This window comes from Culex quinquefasciatus, chromosome 2, assembly GCF_015732765.1.
Source record: "Culex quinquefasciatus strain JHB chromosome 2, VPISU_Cqui_1.0_pri_paternal, whole genome shotgun sequence".
Taxonomy (NCBI): Eukaryota; Metazoa; Arthropoda; class Insecta; order Diptera; family Culicidae; genus Culex; species Culex quinquefasciatus.
Window position 1 is genome coordinate 66,702,036 of NC_051862.1, and position 20,565 is coordinate 66,722,600.

At 46.9% G+C, this 20,565-nt stretch overlaps 1 protein-coding gene across 1 annotated transcript in view; it reads left to right on the forward strand.

The window, feature by feature from the left end:
* The window catches only part of LOC6047359 (knirps-related protein), a 40,521-nt gene that overhangs the window by 11,000 nt on the left and 8,956 nt on the right, over positions 1–20,565 (forward strand). The gene's annotated exons all lie outside the window — the stretch shown is intronic.

Consider the following 20,565-nt stretch of genomic DNA (forward strand, 5'->3'; position numbering starts at 1 on the left):
CTCTCGCGATTGATTCATCAAACCGTAATGAAACCGAAAATTGGATTAAGTAAGGTCTGGGAAAAGTGCTCGCGACCGCGAGCGAAGTGAAATTAAACAAAAATTATGAACTAATTGCGAGAAGCCCTTCGGATTCAGTGGAAAGCGAGGTTCCCACAACAGCGCGGAAGATCTAGTTCGTAGGTGGAGTGACCTCCCGGCGCGCGGTCCGATTGTACGAAATCAACCCACCAGTCATTGTAGCGTTATAATTCGATATAAATACGATATTAATTGCCCGATGGGGCGGGCTTCAGACAGACGAAGAATGATTGTCATTTTTTGTTTGTGTGTGACTTGACGCGGAGAAAGCCGACAAAGGTGAACCCTCGCGGCCCCCCTAATTAAGCTTTGTTCCGATGCACTAGTTTAGTCATTTGAAGAGGGGGAAACGCGTGTGGGTTGGACCCCGGAGTTTGGAATTCCTAAGATTTCACAGATTTAAGGGTTGACCTGATGGGCTACCCTGATCAGAAAATGTACAGATCGGTTGATCAGCAGATCATCGGATCTGTAGATGGTCAGATTTACAGATCAGTAGTTGAATACTGATCAGTAGATCTTCACCGATTATTAATATGACAGATTGACAGTTGACAAACTATTGTAGTACTTACCTGAAATGCTCAAATCTCCGTTCAGCAACTCCCTGTGATTGGGTATTCCAATCCCTAACCTAAGGTACTTACCTTTTGCTGCGAAATATCTGAGCACGAATATTGATAAGGTACAACTTGAAGTCCGTAATCGAAAGCTCGCCAGAACCTCGTTGCTCAATCCATGTTCTGTGCAAACAACCTTCATCAACCTCGCGGTAGCGTATCTTCCAGCGCATCTACATTGTTGTAGATCTGCACGTTGAAATCGCCTGCGATCCCCAGCCAAAGATCCGACCAGATTTCGATTTCAATCAACCTTTCAATTACCAGTATTGTTTATCGTCCTCCAACGTCCCTTCGTCGCAGCTTGGCCAGTCGCGCTTCCTCATTTCGCATTCAGCTCGAGCTGATTTTCGACATAATAACAGCAAACCCAGACCCAGACCCTGGCGCGGCACTGTACAATGAACTTATTCTTCAACTGACCGCCGAGATCTTCGCGGCCGCATTGTTGTTGTTTACTTTATCGATCGATCCATTTCACAATACGCGCGCGCTGCGCGTACGCCAACGAATGCACTCTTAGACCGGGAGTGGCCACTATTGTGAGGAAGATGCACCGGGTCTTGGACGGTAGCTGCACTCGTTTGAATGCACCGCGCTCCGCGCGACCAGCTATGACAATAATTTATTGGTTATTATATTCGTTTCAATATATTCCGCATGCGTAGACGAGCGCCTTCTAGATCAGTCCTCCGGCTTGTCCGCGGACGGTTCCCGGGCGCGACCACCCCGGGCGCGGGGCGGTCTGGACCAAACGAACTCCTTCAACTTGTCAATTGTGCGAACGTTATGGGGCTCGTCAACCGGAGACAGGCCACTCCGTCACGAGAGAAGGAGAGCGCATTTGTTATTGATTTTTACGGTCCTCGGTGCAGTTCGAGTCGCGGGACGGTTCATATCCGATAAATTTGAAAGTAACAGACGTTTGAAGTGGGGCTCGCCGAGCTTAAATTGGAGCGTCGTCTTGTGAGGTATCGTGGCTTATCGATCGACCTCCTCCCCCGGTGCCCTCCCTAAAAGGGTGTATCATATTCACATCATAATCGCGCGGAAGATCCAGCCAGGGCACCTGAGCGCGCGCGGTGGAGGTTCCCCGAGAAACAAAACCCATGTAATAAAATTAAATGCTCAATAAAATTTTAATTAATTTTGTATTCCCTTTTTTCACTCTTCACCCCTCCTCTTTTTGCTCTCTCTCGCGAAGACCTGTGGGCTGGTGTTGATTCTCCCCCTTCTTCACGAGACCTCCAACCTCCGCAGTCGCGGGGCAGGTGAGATACGATCGGACCAAAGTGTGGGGTGTACGGCGCGCGCGAACAGCGCGGAAAGTCGAAACGAAAATTATGATTTCAGCGCTGCTCGCCATGCGCGAGGGAGGACTCGGGAAGATCGCTCTGACTCACCCGGGAACAACACACACTCCACATGCAATTTGCAGATTATGAGAAAATGTTGCGCGCTGCTCGTTCGCGGGCACAGTACTGGTGCACACAACACATGTCTATCAATTTGCTATAGTTTATAAGCCCCCACGGTCTTCCGCGCAGCGATACACGACCGGGTCACAAAGGTCACACTCGTCCGTCGACGGAGTCGACGTCGGAACATGTCCACGGAGATCCAAATAGAAAAAAGGAAGGCACCCCCAGCTGCCCGAATTGAGTGGGAGTACCCACCGCCAGAGAGCGGGCGCGCAAATATTTTTCCATAAATTATTCCCATTCCAGCACGTTTATCATTATATTTTTAAACGATGTACTAAAATTGAATACACGGTGTTTGGTCGGCCACGACCGCGAGGTGCTTCGATTTCGAAAGTCACCTCGGCTACCGCCGATCACGATTCGCGAAACAAATTCAGATCACATACCTCACCGCTGCTACTATCGATGATGATTTGTACACCCTTTTGCCTACGACGACGACGGTGCAACGTGAGCGTTCTGGGATGTCAGTGCACGTAAATTTATGAAACATTAAAGTCATTGTCACCTGCACACACCTGACGCGAGCAGGTCACGTACTGGGGGGCCCCAGATTGGTATCGATTTTATTTTTGGGACGCGCTCCTGATGCACCAGAACCGCGGACCTTGCCGGGTAGCCGTGCTCTAGAACAATACCTCTGATGCGGTGATTTATGAGTAATACGCGTTCCAGTTTCAAGTGCGACGGATTCCCAACTGGGAATTGAATCGTGTGCAATAAGAATTAATAATAAGTGAATCAGAAGGTAGTTCACTGGGAACGGCTTTGTTCTAATTAGAATTAATGCAAGCACGTTACTATGTGAATTTGGAATTATTCTTCTATTCAAGCAAAACACAAAGAACGACTGCCTTACTTAAGACATCTACTTAATTTATTGACAGAATGACAGGGTGACAGCTTAGCATAACATTTTAGTACTTACCTGGGCTGCAAACACCTGCGACTTACCTTGTATGTCAATAATACGTTGATAAGCTTCAAACTCTCATTTTACTTAAAATGTTGAGATGCCTCAACTTTTCTTTTGTTTGTTATTCAAGTAACAAAAAAACTACCATGCTAAACTAAGCTACTTAACTAAGGTTTGACAGATTGACCGCTTAATTTATTACTTTAGTACTCACCTGAACTGCAAACACCTTCGACTTACCTTTGTTCGAAAATACTTAAGCATTACCTTTACTAGCTTCAACTTGAAGTCCGTACTAGAACTGTCGAAGTTCACAATTTCCTAAATATGTCGAGGAGCCTCAACTTTGAAGTCCGTAATCGAAGTGCAGTCTGAATTTGAGTTTCATTCCTGGCACAGTCTCCTATTCAAGTAACAAAAAAAAAATTACTACCTTGCTAAAGAAAGCTGCTTAAGTTAGGCTAAGGTTTGACAGATTGACAGGGTGACAGCTTAAAATTATACTTGAGTACTTACCACGACCGCAAACACCTTCGACTTACCTTATTTGTCAAAATACTCCAGCATTACCTTTATTAGCTTCAACTTGAAGTCCGTAATAGAACTGTCGAAAATGAAAATTTCCTAAAAATGTTGAGGTACCTCAACTTTGAAGTCCGTAATCAAAATGCAGTTCAAATTCCTGACACAAAATACTGCACAACCTTATCCAACATCTTCCCTCATGTACCACAATGTCTTTGCTCAACCCACCGAAAAAAAAACACCGATTTCGATCTCATCGCATTATCTCTCTCTTCTCTCTACTTCCAGGTGAGCCAAACAATTCCTTCGCCGTGATATTTCACGACTCGCGCGGGCACTTCACGAAAAAAAAACCAGCGTTGGCCCCAAGTGGTGAGACAAAAACCGAACCCAAACCCCCCTTACCCAACCCGCACCACCAAAAGGTAATTTAAACTATTTCAAGATCGCACCCATCGGGAACTGTAACGAAACGAGCGCGCGATCGCTCCAAACCGATTTGATAGATATGATCGATCCCGTACCGCGCGTCCTCCTCCCCCCTCCAAATCGCTCCGAAAGCCAGAGGCCAATGTTTTATAATATTTATCGTACGCCCTCGCACATTTCAAATTATTTTATAGTTCATATCCATCGCGACTCCGAGAAGGAGAGATGATCGCGATGCGAACGACGCTGCGATGGCAGGTACCAACGATCCGTACTCTTCTCGGCGCGCTCGCGCCGAGCACCACGCGAGGGTGGAGGACCCCTGATCGAGTTTCGAGCGCCCCGATCACCAACTGATCTAGTTCCCACGAGTCAATCGCGAGACTTGGCGGCGTTGAGTGGGGGAGAGGTTGGTTGTAGCAACGCTCGGCACCAACAACACTGCTTCGCGCAACGACGATGATCGTCGTTTATTTTGCGATCACCGGCTCTAGGGTGGTTCGAGCGGGGTGATCGCTGCAACAGGTCGCGTTGGAGGGACTCTAACTGAGGTGAACTGATCTGCACACTGGTAAACTTCATGTATCTAGATGTTGCTGGAGACTGTGGCTGCTGCTGAACTGGATTTGGCAGCAGGGAGTTGCCCTCGTGGCTCGTGATCTTCGCGTGGCTCGCTGAAGAAGCCAAAATCGTTTTGTACATGCGCTGAACCAGACTGGATAAAAACTGGAGTGCGCTGCATAATATCGTGTAACAAAGTTGATCCAGGGGGGAAATGTGAAACGTTTAATGAATTTGATTTTAATGGATGCTTCAGCGAACGCGCGGCCAATCTCCGCGGGATCAGGTTTGACTAGAAGGTCACCCGGGGAAAGTTTCTCACGATGCAAGTACCCGCGCTCGCTGATAACTTCATTAGAGATCCTAACCCGAGCAGCAAACGCTTCAATTAGTCATCCGCCTGGAATGTGTCCGTCAACTCCACAAAAGGGCACAAATTGAATTAATAAATCTAGACCACTGCACTGCATTGCTCACCCCGCTCTTTGTTTCAAACTCGAGCTATTTTGTATCAAGAAGTGCTCATCCGCATCCTCCCCACTCAGCACCGCAAAAGCCACATTACTTTGATTAATAACTGCGCGGTTAAACCGCGCAGCAGCTGATGGAAAATATATCAAGATGTCGATGAAAAATAGACACACCGTTCGATTCCATGTAAAATGTAGCAAACTTCAAGTTCCGCGAACTACTTTGAAACCGGAGGGATCTCATCAGCCTCGCAGCGGAAAATCAATCCTTCTTCGTCAACATCGGTCAGTCTGCGGCGACGACGACGCCGAGTGCAACCTTTAAGACAATTGCAATAAATATGAAATATCTCTCAATTACCGGCGCTGCGCGGCGAGCCGCCAGGCGATTCATCAGCGAGCGACTTTAGGGTTGGACCCGGGAGTGACCAGTGTGGCGCCTCTTGAGTTTTGCGAGGATCATCAATCCCGTTCGAAACTCGATCGAATAGGATCGCTGAATTTCTAATGTTCGATCGAAGCCGATTCGATGGAATCGAACAGTTTCGATCGAACGCTAAAGATTGACAGATTGACAATTTGACAGAGTGACAGAATGACTTAACCTAGAATTTGTACTTACCAGTTCTAATATCACGCTCACTACTTACCCCAAAATTCTGCTCACAAAAACACTTCAAAAATCGACAAATCCAAAACTGCTTAAGTACAGCTTGAAGTCCGTAGTTGAGATGCAACTTGGACAAAACTTTCAATATCACGCTCACTACTTACCCCAAAATCTGCAAAACACTTACAAACTTTATGAATTCAACACTGCTTAGGTACAGCTTGAAGTCCGTAATTGAGATGCAACTTGGACACAAATTTCAAAGTCCGCGATGGGGAACCCTACCTCGAAGTCAGCACTCGAAATCTCCAGCAAATCTCCCGACGCCCTACGCAGCCATCCGTGACGATCTACCCCGAAGGACTCAACGCCCGGAAAGGAGGCGCTGCGCACGCGCGCTCGGCGATGATAACTCAATTACGATTTTGAGTGGATAAGTACTGCGCGGGCCGGCCCACTCGCGCCGTCAACGAGACCCTCTCGCGAAAAGGGCCCCGAGAGCCCATTTGTGCCGGCTGAACTTCGGGAGTCCCGCGTGCGTACGTTGAAAACAGTACCACGACGAGCGCGGGGTTGGAGAATATATTAATTTATCTTATTTATGTGCTTGTCATTATGCTTCACAAGCGTTCGTCTCGGCGATGTCTTCCCTTTAATAAGCCACCCATTTATCAGGTGCATTTGATTGCGAGGTGGGTGCGACCGCGTTGAGGCGGTGTGTGCCTACTCACGATGCCCTTGAAGCGCTAAAAGATCAAGACTTCCTCTTGAGGTGACCGCGCTTCAAGTGCGGTGATGAGTTCGTCGCCTAATCCGTTGAAATCTCCGCGGCGAGGCGTCGTCGGTAGTCTTTCGACTGTGTCGCGCAATCATCTCAAGAGGTGACCGGCTAGAATTATTAAATTAGTCACTCGGCCCAGGGGTGACAACGTCGCGCTACCGCGTTTGTGCCATTTTTGGAGGGCCGTCCGCGGGGAAATTACGGTGTCAAAGCAGTTATCACCTCGACGGCGGCGTGACGCCGAGAAGTCATCTTCCCATGGCGGAAAGTCCGAAAGATCAAATCTGGAGAGCAAACGGATTTAATAGTTTTTGGTTGTAATTATCATGTTCGGTTTTTTTTCGTCGATGTTGACCAAAGTCGGGTTGTCCGCCTACCCATTTGCTCTCGCGGTGGTTAAAATGTAATTTGCTCGTTTTTGAGCTCCCCTCGAAAACGTTTGCTTTTCGAGCACCGAAAAGGTGTGATTTTGGGGCAGCCAACTCGATGTCACAGCGAAGTGTCGAGTCTTCTCCGGAAGATTGATGGTTGTTCAATTTACGCCAGCTGCTGTTGATGAGCCAAGGGGGTTTCGAAATCGGACACGTGTAGTGTGGGAAACTGACCGTTTTGGGGGGCACTCCGGAAACTGAGGTCGTTTCTTTACATCTCTGACGGATGCCAAAACGAGCTCACAACATTTTTAACAGTTAGAAGTGGTTGACAGGTGACAGATTGACAGGGTGACAAACTTTCACAAACGGTTCAGCAAACCTGGAAAACATGGTACTTACCTATGACTAACGGGATCTTCACTTACCTTAGAGCAGTTGAAACATGTCAGCTCTGCCTCCTCCGTTGAGTTTGAAGTCCGTATTAGAGAAGTGTTCCGAAAAACATCAAATCAGCATGAACTTGACGTCCGCACTTGAAATGACTGTCCAGCAATACAATGAATCACATTTTAGTCAAAATTTCAAAAAATCCCTGCATTCCTGTGGTCCCCATAAATCAACCTTTTATGATCGCCTGAATTCTTCCCATCGAAGAATTGCATCACCCCTCCTTTAACAATGACCTTTGTCATAACTCACTCCGCAGTTCCGTCGTCGTACCTGCAGTCGTCCGAACTTGCAGCGTTTCAAGATCACCATCGCCAAGTCCATCAGCTCCGATCCGATCGTGCACGCGCTGCACTTCATCCAGAGAGACTTGCCGCGAAGAAGGTGTGAAGGTGGCGGCCGTCCATGACCAAGAGAAGCCGAATCCGCTGGCCTTGAACTTATTACGGTAATTTTTGTCGAGCAGACGGAGGAAGAAACAATCGCGATTTTTTTACGGTCGCTTTTTGTTTTGTTTCGGACGAGGTAGCGCTCTTTCCACTTGGCATTTTTGTTTTGATTTTGTCGTTTTCCACCCAAACTTCCTCCGCGGAGGTTCCCCGCGCGCGACTCGCGTAATTTATGTTAACGATTACGACGGGGTTGTGTATTTGCACGGGTCTCGAAATAGTAGTGTAGAGCGCGTAGTAGTACTACCGGCGTTGAATTTCAATTGAGAGGGGAAGACGAGGAGGACACCCGAATCACGCGGCACGCGTGCGGTATTAATTCAGTTTGGCCCAGCTACGCGCCAAGGGAGACCGCACGCGGTGGCCAATTGACCGAGATCTAGTTGAACACACGCGAAGGACTATGCAACGCATATTACTTATTAAATTTATGTGTATTATGATTTCTGCGCGTACGCGCCCCCCAAAGTGGGCCAAAGTCGTCGTCCCTCTAATTGAAATGACATCGATTTTCGAAACCCCAACAGCAGGTAGACACACACGCTACTCTGTATACGCAACTTGGATGTTTGTACAACCCGTGTGGGGATACACAAATAATCTTGTTTGATCGCGCTGGCTCCGAAGAAGCTGCGCGAGCGCGCGGCGAACCTTCAATTTTAATAATTTATTTCACATTTCGATGAACCGCTTGAAGATGCGCGCACACTCGCACCTTAAGGTTTTCAATTACGGACGATTCGTTGAGCGGGGTTGATGCAACTCGGGCTGCAATTACGCTAACCAACTCTGCTTGGGGAGCATGCAAAAATCGAGCGTGGATTCCAGGCAAATGGAGTGCTAACAATTTGACAGGGTGACAGAATGACAGACCTTAAAACTAATTAGTTGTACTTACCAGAGAGAATTATTTCAGCTGCACCTCGAACTGCACTTACCTTAACTTGATCGAAATTCATTGAAATAATATCAGGTACCTTGAATCTGAAGTCCGTAATCGAGAAGTCACCTTGAAAATATTCGGTATTTTAAGTGTCTGACTTTGAACCAAATCGTGCGTGGATTCTAGGCAAATTCAGTACTAATTAATTGACAGGGTGACAGACCTTAAAACTTATTAGTACTTACCAGAGAGACTCATTTCAGCTGCTCCTCGAACTTCACTTACCTTAACTTGATCGAAATTCACTAAAATCAAATCAAGTACCTTAATGTTGAAGTCCGTAATTGAGATGTCAACTTGGAAATATTCAGTTTTTTAAGTATCTGACTTTGAATGAAATCGAGCGTGGATTCTAGGCAAATGGAGTGCTTACTAATTGACAGGGTGACAGATTGAGAGGGTGACAGACCTTAGAACTAATTAGTTGTACTTACCAGAGAGACTCATTACAGCTGCACCTCGAACTGCACTTACCTTAGTCAAAATTTACTTAAACTTTAATTAGCACCTTGATATTGAAGTCCGTAATCGAGATGTCACTTTGTCACACTCATTGCATTGCACCTCGAACTTCACTTACCTTAACTTGATCGAAATTCACTAAAATTATATCAAGTACCTTGAATTTGACGTCCGTAATCGAGAAGTAACCTTGAAAATGATCAGTATTTTAAGTGTCTGACTATGAATCAAATCGAGCGTGGATTCTAGGCAAATTGAGTGCTTACTAATTGACAGGGTGACAGATTGACATACCTTAATACTAATTAGTTGTACTTACCAGAGAGACTCATTTTAGCTGCAACTCGAACTTCACTTACCTTCACTTGATCAAAATTCATTAAAATCATATCAAGTACCTTGATAGTGAAGTCCGTAATCGAGAAGTCACCTTGAAAATATTCAGCATTTGAAGTGTCCGACTTTAAATCAGACAAAATCCAACACTACTCGCTTCCAAACTACCCAGAACCGGCAGCCGCTCCAGCAGGAACGATACTTGAGCGCTCTTTGTTCTCGCTCGCCACTCGAGCGATCTCCGCGAGATCCGAAGAGGGAAGTGATTTTCAAGATCGCACCGGGTGCCACCTGTTGCAGTTCCCGCCGAGAGTGCGCACTCAAGCATCCGACTTGATACAATAACCTTCAGCTAAAGAATCCAAGATCTCCACGTGGGACGGGTTATTGACAGCTTCGCGCGAAGATCGCGCACAATCTGGATCCTCCCTGCGGGAGCAAGAATTTCTAAATTAAGTGACATTCCGACCTGCGCGCGCTCAACTGTAAGGTCCCGAAGGTGACCAATTAACGGGTGACCACAGCAGCTGCGGTGACGCCAAGTCGCGCGCCGATTAAGGGGTGCTAATGAGGCGTTCGACCGCTCCCAACGCATCGACAGTGCCGTATAAAAATCAATTGAAAGCATTTTCCCGGGCGGTGAAGAAACGCGCGCAACCGAGAAGATATAAACTCGCAGATAAGCCGGCTCAAGTGACAAGAAAAATGTGCTGCGTGTGCGAGGTTGCGGTGCATTACTGGATCTTGACGCTTGTCTAGGTGTAGATTTCTCGACCCAGACATCTAGCAGCGGCAGCAACTTTTCTGCTTAATTTTTATTGCCTTGTAACGGCTGTCTGTTTTCCGTGTCCCCCATCAAACACCCCCTTCGGCGGACTTCTTCAGCAGCAGCGTAGCTATCCACCGGCTTTGTTTCAGCTAATAAATTAATATCTCGTTCGACGGCACTTACTGGAAGCTGCAGCTTTAAATTAATTAAAAGCAACCGATTTTTACTGCAAGACTCGGCGTTCCCAAAGTCTGAGCGATTGCTCCCGATCGGACTCCCGAAACCTCGAACCCCAGCCAGAAGCGATACGTCGTAAAGCTAGAATTTATGCGATTTTTACGACCCCGAAACGATTTGAACCTCATAAAGGGACGACCGGCCTAGTTCTCTCGCGGGCCTCCAATCGCTTGGGCCGTAACGATTATCGATCTAGCTCGGCGGATCTGAACTCGTAAAAAATTAATTTGTTTCAAGAACTCTCTTTCTTCTCTCATCCCCGCCGTGAACCACGCTTTAATCGCTCATTAGATTGATTTATTCCACAAAAACATCTCCCAAGCCATCGGAACCAGTCCAATAAAACGTCCTGAAGTCGCGCTTGTTGCGTCATCAACCGCCGCTCATGGGAACGTCTCGGCTGAAAGTGAAGTCTGCACGTCTTTTCACACCTGGGCGCTTCTCCGTTTAGGTTGCTTATGAGCGATGATGTCGGACTCTGGCGCACACGATTGATTAGACTTTCGGGTTCAACCTGTGCGCGAGCGCGCCCTCTCCAAGATCCGGGTGTTTTGTTAAATGCAAACGTCACGACACTAACAAGCTGGACACGCGATCGGGAGGTCGAGCGCTGCTCCAGATGATGTCAGCGGTCGTGCATTGTTTTTGCGGGATTTGGATTAGTCATGTTGGCGGACTTCATTGAGGAGCGCGGGTGACCTTGCCGGTCACCGATTCATTTGACGCGTCAGAATCTCGCAGTTTTGAGATGGTCTTGAATATCGAGTTTCCAAAAGGCGCTTGATAATACGGCACTGACCTTAGCGCCCTCAAAACGGCCTTGGCGCCCTCAAAAGAGTTTTAGCGCTAATGCTCTTTTAAGGGCTCTAGAGATTTCTGTAGGGTGCTAGAAGTTCAAACAGTCACCTCAGCTTAAACAAGGTGCCAGGACACCCAGCAAGAATGTCCCCACCCCAAAAACATGACTAGTTCGAATTCCACTCGTGTACCTGTCACCCTCTGTTCCCACAGCCCGACTGACCATCGTGATTAGAAAAGCGCGCGCGCCGTAATTTTTGTGCAACAAAGTTCACGTGGGGGCCAAATGACCTGCTGTACCCGACCGTCAGGTCGGGACACACGGGAGCAACAAAAATTAAACCAGGTAACTCACGAATAACCTGTTCGTGTTTGTTTTACTTTCTTTGTGCCTCCCGAGCATGACTTCAGCACCTCGTCGGTCCTGGGGAAGCTGCCTTCGACTTGGTTGAGCGCGCACATCCCAGCCGGAGCCATTCGTCTCTTTATTTATGTTTATTTATTTTAATCTAAATAATGATTTATGCGCGAGCGAGCGAGCTAGCTCGCTCGCGTTTCATGAGAACTAGGGGGCCGTACTGGTACGCGAGGTTTCCCATGTTTGCGGCGACCGGAGTGAGCGCATTAAAAAGATCATAATTATGTGAGGTACTCCGGATCTGCTTGGCTTGTGTGAGCAGTGCAGAGAGGGCACCTGGAAAGGTTAAACGGTGATCCGGGGCGCCCTCGGTGAGGGAGGTTCCTCGGCGGGCTAACAGGTTGGTCTTCTCAAGGAAGTACAGTTGAACTTGGGGTGGGATGGGTTGTTGGAAGATTCTGGAATTTTTATGGTTAGACCTGAGAAGGGCGTTTAAAAATATTTTAAGGGCGCTTCAATACCTGTGAGGGTGTTTTTATACTTTTGAGGGCGCTTGTGAGTTTTATGACAAAATCTTTAAAAGGTCGTAGAATATTAGTAAGAATTCTACGATTTTGGTACTAGACTTAGAAGGGCGCTTACAAAAATCTGTTTTGAGGGCGCTTAGGCACTTTGAACAAATTCATGAAATAAATCTTCAAATGTGATCTGAGCGTTATAAAGGCACTTACAATCTGTTTGAATTCTAAGATTTTTGTGCTGGAAACTTAGAAATGCGTTTAAAATGTTTTAAAGGGCGCTTTAATATTTTTGAGGGCGCTCGTTGTAGTTTAATGACAAAATCTTTGAAAGGTCGTAGAATATTAGTAAGAATTCTACGATTTTGATACTGGACTCTTAGATAGGCGCTTACAAATATCTTTTTTGAGGGCGCTTAGAAACTTTGAACAGTTTCTAAAATAAATCTTGAAATATGATCTGAGCGTTATAAAGGCACTTCAAATCTGTTTGAATTCTAAGATTTTTGTGCTGAATACTCAGAAGGGCGTTTACAAAATTTTAACGGCGCATCAATATTTTGGAGGGCGCTCGTTGTAGTTTTACGACAAAATCTTTGGAAGGTCGTAGAATATTAGTAAGAATTCTACGATTTTAGTACAGGACCTTTAGAAGGGCGCTTATAAATATCTGTTTTGAGGGTGCCTAGACACTTTAAACTGTTTTCTCAAATAAATCTTTTTATTTCATCTGATAGATGATTGTTATGGCACTTAAAATTTGTTAGAATTCTACCATTTTTGTGATGAACTCTAAGAAGGGCCTTTAGAAATACGTGAAGGACGCTTACAAAATTAAAGGCGCTTACAAATTTGGGGGCGCTTGTTGTACTTTTCTGATAAAATCTTTAAATAGTCAGAGAACATTAGTTAGAATTCTACGTTTTCTGTGCTAGATTCTTAGTTTGGCATTTAAACATTTTTTTAAGGGCGCTCGACTTCTTTTAAGGGCGCCTACAAATTAAAGAGCGACTTGAAGAAGTTTTCTGATAAAATTCTTGAAATGTTATCTGAAGGAAGTTTTTTGACATTAAATTTTTTTTAAGGGCGCTGAACTACTTTTGAGGGCGCCAGCCACTTACGAGGGCGCTGAACTAGTTTTTTTTTGTTAAAATCCTCATCAAAGGGGCGCCAACTGTAATTCACAACCTTTTCGGCGCCAACTTCCCGAGTCAGTTCGCCGGCCGACCGGCCGGTCTCCCGCCCCAGCATTGATTGCAGATTATAAATTACGGACGGATCAAGTCCGCGGTGGCGCACAGGATGTGCATCTCCGCGCGGGGGGGCCTCTTGCCTTCTCAGTTCGATTGAAGTCGATCGTCGCGCGGCTACCCGTGTTGGGAGATGCTCCTTAATGTTTTGCTCGTTTTTTTTTTTTTTTTCGCGAGTAAAATTAAACTTTCATTAGCGCGCCCGCTAAAGCGTGCGGTGATGATGATGGCAATTAATTAAAGTGCTTCATAATCTGCCTTAATCGATTAATCAATTTGCGGGGTGGTTGTGTTTTTTTCTGTAACGCGGACGGTAGCCGAGGACTAATTGAACTCCTCAAACAGTGCAGCGAGAGGTCGCCCCGGTAGGGGGCGTTCCGGTGGATTGATTAATTAGCACCCTTTTTGTGTGCGCGCGTCTTTGGCGGCGTGAGAACACGTCCTGGGTTCTCCGCCATAGATCACCGCGGACCAGGAAGTGCCAGTGCAACATTTTACCGACCAAAGGTTGCGGCGCGGTCATCTTCAAACCCCATTAGGGCCAGGGCAAACAATCTCTCGTCCGTCCGTATTCTAATGTTTGTCTTAATGCACTTTGCTCTTTGTTTGAAATCCATTACTCTTCAATTTATTTAGATTAGAACGGTTATTGAAAGAACGGAGAATGGACGGGTAAATATCAGCGCTAGCGCTGCAGCGCGCAGCGCAGCTTGGTCACCGCATCCTCTAATGGCGTTCGAGTAGTGCGCAGCTACTTGTTCCTAGGGGGCAGGTCGGTCGGCAGGAGGAGAACGCGCGCGGAGGTTAATTGCTTGTAGAAGGGCACACCGTCGGGGCCCTTACATGATTAGCACCGATGCTCGAAAAGCTTCGAGCGCGCGCGGTCTCCCAGGATCAATTGGGGTCTACTCCGGGGGTATCGTTGCGGTACTCCGGGAATATTGAACTGCCAAATCGGAACAATGGCGAGCGCGCGCGCTCGCAATTACTTTCCAGATCGAGTAGAAATGATGTAAAAAGATTTATTTGCGTCAGACTTGGGTCGCGAAGACGACGTCGTCGTCGAGGGTCTTGTCAGTCAGGTAGCGGCGAACAATACCGCAGGCTCGCAGCTATCGTCGCACTTCAATCAGGTAGGGGGGTCTCTACCGGCCTCGAGATGGCAGTGGTGCAGAATGATGAATGCTCTACCGCCCGGTAAATCAGTTCCCGGCCCATTGTACCGGGCACGAAATTGAACTAGATTAACTTTCCCATTCAGCTGACGAGCCGGGTTTGGATCAATATTTTATCGAGTTTATTGACGGTGCGGTGAACCGACGATTTATGAGACCTCCCCAAGATCCGGAGGTCGCGAAGTGGCGCGCAGCGCCGACGAGACAATCGGTGCTAAATTAGATCAAACCCCTGCTCGGGCGTGACGATCGTGCTCAAATTGACTCAATTATTTAATTAAGGCTCACATTCTTCGGCACGATCGACGACGAGCCCGCTACCGGGAGGGTCTTCCAAGGAGTGGCTCCCTCGCGTGTATTTCACTTTCCTTTTGTCGCCCGCTTTGATTTACATTCAACAATAGCAGGTTAATTGCATAATTAATGCCCTCACTCTCTCTAATGTCTACTCAGATTAGCGCGAGCGACCTCTTGAGCACCACGCGATCATTAATCGAAGTTTCCCACCGAAGCGGCACGAATCGGAGAGGCGCCCCCTCGAGACACAATGGCGGGACTTGCGCTTTCGATGCAAATCAGGCGTGACGAATTGCACTAATTTTGGTGACTGTTGTGCCACCTACGCGCTGCGCGCGGATCAGTCAGCTTTGTTTTTTGACGATCTTTCGATTACGGTCTTGAGATCTTGTCAATTTCGTCAACCTGCTATTTGATGATCTTTCAATTACGGACTTCAGACTTGAAGTACCTACTTGGTTGAGTTGAGATTTTTGGGGTGCATCAGCTGATGCACCCCACTCTGTCAATTCTGTCAACTCTGTCACCCTGTCAATCCAAAGTTCCAACTAGTGAACCGATTTCGCATTCTAGCGTGTCTCGCGCTATTTAAATATTCTCGCAATCGCGAAACGCACGCCTTCTGCACGCTCTATTTACTCTGGCGCTGGGCTTGCCGCGTACAGTTTCCTAAGCTACGTCCCACCTGTATTGCACAAATGACAATCCAATTGCCAGCCAGCTTGTCTCTGTGCACAAATCGAACGCGCGGTGACTCAATCTTGTTCGTCGTCTACGTTCCGTTTTGTTTGGTTCCTGACCTGCGCCAAGTCTGGGCCCAGCTCGAAACAATTAAACCGTGGAAACAATTTAAACTGTATCAAGGTCTGCGCAGACGTAGATCTACGCGAAACCTGCCAAGTCATTATGCGAGAGAGAGCGAGCCCTTGCGGGCGCGCACGCGCCCCCCTTAAACACAATGTGGATTGAATTTTAAGACAATAGTTGGTCTGGTTTAGTAGCCGCCCGGCTTTTTTCAATGCTACCGGTGGCGCGCGACCGCGCAGTACAAACTTGTCGCAACAATGTTTCCATACTAATTGACAAATTGATGCCCAGCGCCGTCGAAGACGGCAGGACTCAATATTTTAATCATTAGTAGGACTAATTGTCGTCGAGCTGATTGAAATCAGCGCGAGATCGAGGTTAGTCGCCTGATTGAAGTCTCGATTCGATACGCGCGCACAGGTGACACATTGCTCAAGAACTTGGCCGGGAATGTCGTTTTGACCGCGAGTTGCAAGACAAAGGATCGCAGTCATTAATCAGGGTTCGTTGGTGGTAGGGCGTTGATGTTCTTTCTCAATCTCAAGTTTGTCGACGTAGTCGACGTACGTGAGGTTGAGAGAGTGACAGATTGACAGAGTGACTGATTGACAGATTGACAGTTTGACAGAATTGTACTTACCAGTTCGTCCTACAGCTGCGCAGCTTCACTTACCTTATTGATTATGATCGGCAACTTGCACGCAGAAGCTCCTTCAGTTTGAAGTCCGTATTTGAAACCTCACCCTTAAAATCTAAACTTACCTTATCATCAATCCTGATTTGGTAAATGATTTCAAGTACTTTGAAGTTGAAGTCCGTATTAGAGATGCAGAATGAGATCATCCCAAGTGATTTCCAGTACGTGCTCGAATAAATGCATCTTTTTTGTGATTTATTTCCTCGTCCAGCGATCATCACACACATACGTCACGATGATTACGAGCCAGTCTCCGGAGATTCACCGCCCTGTGTTGGTGCAGCCAGGAAAGGTTACCGCACACTCATACAAAGAAGCAGCGGCAGCAAGATGCAAAGTAATATAATAATTATAATTGCCCGGGCTTCGTGCCGTACCGAACGGTGAAATCCGCCCCAGGAGAGAAAGATCTAATCGCCACACCGCACTCTAGTTCCTATTTCGTGAGAAACTATCATAATAAAATCGTGTTTATTTCTTCATTACGGTGCTATTATTCGCGCGAGTATTGTGACACCGCAATTGCTAAAGTCACCGGGAAGATGCGATCACATCCAGAACTGCTTGTTTTGTGTTCTTGTTGCACACCGCTCGTAATAGTTTAATTTTTCCATATCGTAGTGCCGGGCAGCGCTTCGCGCGCTCATCTCGTTATTTTTGTCTCGCGACTCAATCTCCGCAATTGTTGTCATCGCGCGACTCTTCACGACTACGCCGAGCGTACCGTACCGGATGTGATAAGTAGTGTGGCGTCTTCGCTGCGCGAGTCGTCGTTGATCTTGATACGCTAAGCGATTGTGTTATGAAATGGGCTGAACGTTCGTTCTATCGGCCGGGTGTCCTTCCCCGGCTAGAACAATGGCTGAATGTCAACGTTTCACCTTTTAATGAGATTTTTCCAGGGGCGGTGCAGGTCTGATATCGCGGACGATCTGCTCGGGCTGCACTTGCGTTCCGCAAGATTGACAGGAGCGTAGATGGGTGCCGGTCCAGATGGTTATCAACGCGCCTTTCAAATGCCAGTCCTGGGCCATTAGCTGACACTCTTGGCGCGGTTGTACACGCGATCGAAGGTGTTTTACACGTTCGCGGTCATTGACGCCCAGAGAGAGTCCCACGCTACCCTAAAATGGGAGTTCCCCCGATCAGCTGCCAGATCGGTCAGCGTTCCGGACAGCGCTTCGCGCGCATCTGTTTCCATTCGACGAGGACTAAACAAACAAATGTGCCAAAAAAGTGACTCATCAAATCCGATTCATCCCAAAGCGGGACTGACAGGGGAGGCGAACCACCGAAACGAAATCAGATTAGGGTAACGATGCTAAATTCCCGGGGTTTGACAAATTGTCGGTAATCTTTTGTGCCGCACGAAATCCGATTTGGATCATCAGAGTCCCAAGAGGGCGCGCAAAACGGAGGAGTTGCGCGCACCGGATAATCATTTTCTCATCCATTTTCCTCTGTGTATGGTGGGTCGATCTGCCCGTCATCGTCGTCATGATCTTCGCACCGTACCGAATCGAACGTTGAAACGCTTGCGAGTCATTCCGAGAGCTGCTCGCAATGATCGATCTGATTTCATTCGCAGGGAACCTCCCGCAGGGTTCTATTGGAAATCAATGATGCTGAAAATATTAATCATTTGTCACCGAGGTGTGCGATTTGTTGAAGCGCTCCCTCGGGAGGAAATGATGCAGCAGCTTGATTGGAACAGGCGGGACGGTCTGAGATGTGCAGTGATTGAACTGCACAAATCGGACCAGTTGGACTGTTCGCAATCAAAGCTGGAAGCTTTAAACGCCTGAAATTCAAAAATTGCATAAATTTAGGCGTTTAAAGTTAAAATTTTGACAGATTGACAGTTGACAGATTGACAGAGTGCAAAACTTACCTGTTGTAACAAACTTACCTTGATCCTGAAATCCGCTTCAGACACCTCACCAACCCCAGCTTAACTATTTCATTAGCTGCAACTTGAAGTCCGTAATTGAAATGCACTTTTCAACAAGCATCCAGATATCTCCAAAATCTCGCAGATCCCACTTAGTGATATCCCAAATTGCTGGTTTTTCAAAGTTAAGAGTTCATCCAAACTAATTTAAACCCCCAAAATTTGCATTCCCGCCGTCATTCCCCGCCACAAAAAACTGCATTCAAATTAAACAAGGTAAACATCGCATCACTCATGTACTGGTCGCGCTCGAGGGCGTTCGCCGGCGAAGAATTCGCCGTGTTCTATCTGATAACGCCAATAAAAGTGGCAATTAAGATGCGTTTGGACACTTCAAGCTAGGGTAGCCCGTCCGAATATTGAACTCCGTTGCACTCCCGACTACAAATTTATTCAAATCTGGCCAACCGTGGCGCATTAGCGAATCTTACCGGGGCGCACGGATTTGGGCTTGAATAAAAAAAAGGTGCACACGAAAATGAATTATTTAGCACGGTTTATGACTTTTCCCATAAATCGTTTATCACGCCGGTGGCGCGGCCTGGATCTGTTGTCCCGGGCAAGACACGTCTCGCTCGGTAGGAAGGTGTTCCACGTATGATAAATAGCTGCAGCAGCAGCAGCCGCTTGGTGTGGAATAAAATTTAAATGCATTATGATAATGTGCCAAAAGTGCAATAAAGAGATGTTTCATTAGGAGTAAATCTGCTTTTGTTGAAGTCATGAAAAGATTTCTCGAGAGACAATGAAAACGTTTCAATTGAGCTCACTCGTGAGCTCACGGATTGTCATCCCAACGCTACGTGACGGTTACGTCGCGATCGTTAAAATGTCAACATCGGCGACGATTAGCCTCAGTTTACGGTCAATCGAGTGACCTGAGAGTCCGGAATAGCTCGGGTGTGGGTACCACTGTAATTGCCGGCCGCCGGATTATTTATTCGCAAAAGTTTAATGAACAAAACTAGACTCTACGGGTTTGCTACTTTGTACGTAATAGTTGAGCAAACTCGGTGATCTTCTCCGCCTTCTTCATAGACACACTCTGAAGGGGGATCACGACCGGAGGTCGTAACGATAATTAATAAGAGACGAGTTTTTGAGGAGGACGAGTCGCGCTGAGTGCAATACTGTGCGCGCGCGCACACTCTTGAATTAAGGCGTGTGTTTATGGGCGAAAAGCAAGTACCCTATAAATTGAATTTAACCGAAGGGGGGAGGGACACTTGGCTAGGGGGTCTAGTGGGAGGTAGGAGTTGACGTAAGTTGGACAAAGTGGGTCTAATGAGGGTAGGAATTTTAGGACATTTGACAGATTGACAGAGTAACACTATTGTACTTACCAGAAGTTCAAATCAGCATCGCAGGAACAACTGTACTTACCTTCAACGAGAACTCCATATCAAACACCTCAACTCGAAAGCGATTTCGACTTTGAGATGTACAACTTGAAGTCCGTTCTTGAAGCGTTAATTTTTAATTTCCCTCCCAAAGTCCTTTTGAAGTCCGTTTTCGAGACGTCACTAATGAGGGTAAGAATTTTAAGACTTTGACAGATTGACAGTGAAAAACTGTTGTACTTACCAAAAGTTCAGATCAGCATCACAGGAACAGTTGTAATTACCTTTAACGAGAACTCCATTTCAAACACCTCAACTCGAAATCGATTTCGGTTTAAAGATGTACAACTTGAAGTCCGTACTCGAAATGCAATTTCCAATCTCTCCCACAAAGTCCTCGCTGAAGTCCGTTTTCGAGACGTCACTTTCCCGTGCTAAGCCTCTCAATTAGGACTATCACGATCTCCGCCCCAAAGTACAACCGAAAGCTCCTTCATCAGATTAATAACCTCCTCCGCAGCTTGTTGTCACAGCCGCTTCAGCGACGAAATTAATTGACTATCGAGCACATCGGAAAACACCACCGCACGCAAGCATTTAAAACAAGTTTATAAAATTGTAAACATAAAACCATCGACTATGCCGCGCTGCTGCACCTGTAACTTACCCCGAAGTTTCGAACGAGGGAGGTTCGTCGCTTAGTTGCTGTCACCGCGCCACCGTCTTCAGCTGGGTCAGCCAGAGTTGAAAGTCGTAAACAGACGGGTATTCATCCTTCTGTTCTTGGACGATGACGTCGTCGTCCTCCTCCGCGTTCAAATCGCGCAAAGCCATAAAAGCGCGCGTGCGACGACGACTTGTGCCAATGGATTAAAAATGT